Here is a 3,601-nt window from a genome sequence, read left to right as displayed (position 1 = left end):
GCAGGTAAACCCTGGACAGACCATCAGTCCATTGCAAGGAACAGAGAACATGCACATATAATCACTTCTAAGGGCAATTTGGAGTAACTAACTATCTTAATATTCACTTATTTGACCTGTAAGAAGAAGGCCTAGTACCCAGACAGATGGAAAGAACATGCAAAGTCAATGCAGATGGTCCAGCACTTCAACCCAGGACCCTCTTGCTGCCAGGCAGTATTGCTAAGAACCATGACAACATGCTTTTTCTTAGCGCTACTCCCATTAGCGCATCTTTGCGCTAATTACCCACATCTTTGTGGTAAAGTCATATAAGCTTGGCTGCCCACGGAGTTGATTTAACTCCACTGGACGCAGGACTCGCTCAAACGTTCACCTCCTTAGGTGAACTAGGGGCATGATGCTATTTTACTTTGCAGCCTTACTGTGAACAAGGGTCTTGGTTTTGCAGAAGACTCAAATCACCTGCCTCACTTTGATCTGCTATTCATCTTGACTCCAGCCAGCCATGAACTGCCCTCATTGCACAACCAAAGGAGTTGCTGACTGTTGAACTCAGCAGGGTTAACATATAGAGCATTGTGGATGAATTGAGATTTCTTCAGATCCAATGTGTTAACCACGTTTCATTTCAATATGCCAATATGTGCTGCTGTTATAATAGTGTCTGTGTGTTTTTGTTTTAAATCCTCCCACCAGCTGGTCCCAGTGACAGCCTGTCATCACTACATCACACCCTCGCGCTGAAAATCCAGCTAACTCAATCTTCATGGAGCAGTAAATACATTGCTTGTTGGGTCAGAGGCATAAATACATCGCATTGATTTCAATCCTTAATCTTTTCAGAAACCCAGAAACCTGAAAATGTCCAACTTTTGCCAATCGTCCTTCCAACTACTGTGTTTGTTCTGTTCTTGAAAACGATGACTTATGTCTTCGCCAAAAAGACCCCATTGGTGAACAGTGACCTCCGACACGTCTTCTGGGGTGAGCGTGAATCATCTGTGTACCTGGACTCCATGCAACCTGAATGCAGACCAGAACCAAACCATGGGCAACCTGGTTAAATAACTTGTCCAGGTCCAGAAATTCTATATGGACTGATCTGCTTTTTTATTTATTCCATGCTGCATTGATTCACAGAGAACAGTTAGACAGTCATCAACAATTAAGACTGCAGAGTACTAACTTTGTTAGCTCCCTATTAGATGTAAGTAGTTTTATTAGCCTCCAAATCAGTAAACTCTAAGATATTTTCCTTGGACATGTAGATAAGATGCTAAATTAAAGACCGCAGGTTAGTCATGCTGATGTAGGTAAAAAAAAAAAGAAATCACTTGAAATGTTTGACTTGTGGGGTCTACAGTTGAGCAATTGTTATATCCCATTAGAGCCTCTACAGTGCCTTTGCCAAACATGTCTTTCTTTCATGCCCTCATAAGACTGAAAGAGGAAGAACAGCATAAATCGGTCACTTGACATAATTTGGCATTGAGCAGTGGAAAGGATCAGCTCATTTATGATACATTCCCAACAGGTGCTTCCACTTCTTTTTGCTGGACCACCTCTTCACTTGGAGTACAGCTACTACTTTTGTTCCAAATCTTTGGTTGTACAATTTGTATGTTAATCTCCACTTGATCTGAGTAGAAGGGGGAAAAAATAATAAGCTGCGCCAGCCACTGACCCTTTTGAACCTTTCCCAGGATCACATATTGTACTTGTTGTGAACAGAGCTGGCAGGGACAAATTGTATTCTGCTACTTCCTTTCTGAGCAGGCTCTGGGAGGAAAGAAAATGCTGCGGTTACCTGTGGCAGGGAAAATGCAACTACGACTGGCTGTGGTAACTTGAAATACTTGAAAACTTAAGAACAGACTGCTTGATGCTCGCAAGAGAAGGAAAGCACAGATACAGCTCAAGGTTGGATGTTTTTACAACCTTATATTAGATTTCAATTTGGGGGCAGTTCTTCCCTATTTATTCTCGTTATTGGTAAAGCCTAGTTGATTCAGACAACATCTCTACAGTCGGAAGCTATCCAAACTCTGACCAGCTGCCTGAGTGCAAAGAGAGGACTTTGAAAGCATAAGCCATTTATTTTGAGGTTTATGAAAAAAAAAAAGTCAACAAGATCAGGAAAGTTCGAGTTGAGGTCTGAAAGAACAAAGGACTTTCCAAGAACTGCTCAAAGGATTCTTAAGCCAACTAGCAGAGTCCATTTGTTGGCTGTGAAAGAGGTTTAGGAAGATTTAGCAAAACGCTTGAGTTTTCTGAGCCCCGATTAACATGAAGCAACCCAATCACAAATATATTAATTAGAGACTTGGGCTAAGCTAAATCAGCCACACATCCTTAGAACACAACAAAATTTTAGCAACTAGGAAATTGGCCTCATGAAAAAATAATCTTTTAAAATTATAATAGAACTGAGTTAAAGTGGACCAGTCAAATGTCATCCAAAAGAAGCCTAGTGACACATTAGTGGACCATGAATGCAAAAGACAAATGAAACGGAAGAAACAAAACGGTCAAAGGACAAAGGTCACGCATTTGTTGACATTGTAAGCTGGATAAGCAGAGTTGTTATCCTCCTTAATTTTGCTGGCAAGTTTATTTGTCCTTCTAGCTAGCAGGACAAGCTAACTTGTACAGCTTACTAGTCCTGCTAGATATCAGAAACAAATTCTGGCTAGCTGTTGTTTAGCTAGCTAAAATTTGTTCTAGGTAGCTAGAAGCAAATTCTAGCTAACTTTTGTCTAGCTAGTTAGAATTTGTTCGCCATTAACTCACCTTTAGTGTTTGCTTCATGAAAGTTTTCCTAAACAAAATGAAAGTATCACATGCAAGTGAACAATCTGCGATGCTAAGAAAAAGATTAACTGACTCCAGACCTGTTTAGTCAGATTATTTATTGACATATAGGATTGTTGTTTTCCTTATGTAATATTTTTTTAATCTCCTTAAGTTATGTAAGTTTAGACTGCGGCATTTTAGTGACCCTGCCTTAGTCTCGCTAACAAACATGGCGCCTTTCGGTGTTGTGCATTGTTCTGTGGCAGTGTTACAGACCCCCCGATTGGCCCGGCATACCTACTACATCGTATTCTTTGGCGCTGCATATTGGGTCCGTCATACATGCAACCAGCGGAGTTTCTCCCCACATTCAGTTTAAATGAGAGTTCATCTGCAGACAAACACAACCCCTGAGAGGAATGAAAAGCCTAACAACTGATGACAAGCCAAATCCACTCTACAGCAACCAAGGCCTCAGCACACATCACATGTTCTCTCCTTTACTGTGTCTCAGCACTAAATGTTTTCTTGTCACGGACTGGGGCAGCGTGTTCCTTCCACTGTTTTTATTGGCTGGCTACCAGGATATCTGAAGCCATCATGAAGAGATAAGCCAATCAGAGCAGCCAGCTCAAGCTCAGGGCTATCAGCGGCAATGTTTACCTAACCCCATCGATACTGATACCAAAACACTTGAGGGTGTGTGCACATGGTCGCAGTTCCAGCTTGCCTTGCATTGCTGCGTGCATTGCAGCGTGTCGTTGTGTGTGTGTGTGTGTGTGTGTGTGTGTGTGTGTGTGTGTGT

The sequence above is a fragment of the Poecilia reticulata genome, linkage group LG11 (assembly GCF_000633615.1).
Source record: "Poecilia reticulata strain Guanapo linkage group LG11, Guppy_female_1.0+MT, whole genome shotgun sequence".
NCBI classification, from domain to species: Eukaryota; Metazoa; Chordata; class Actinopteri; order Cyprinodontiformes; family Poeciliidae; genus Poecilia; species Poecilia reticulata.
This window is presented reverse-complemented; position numbering follows the sequence as displayed.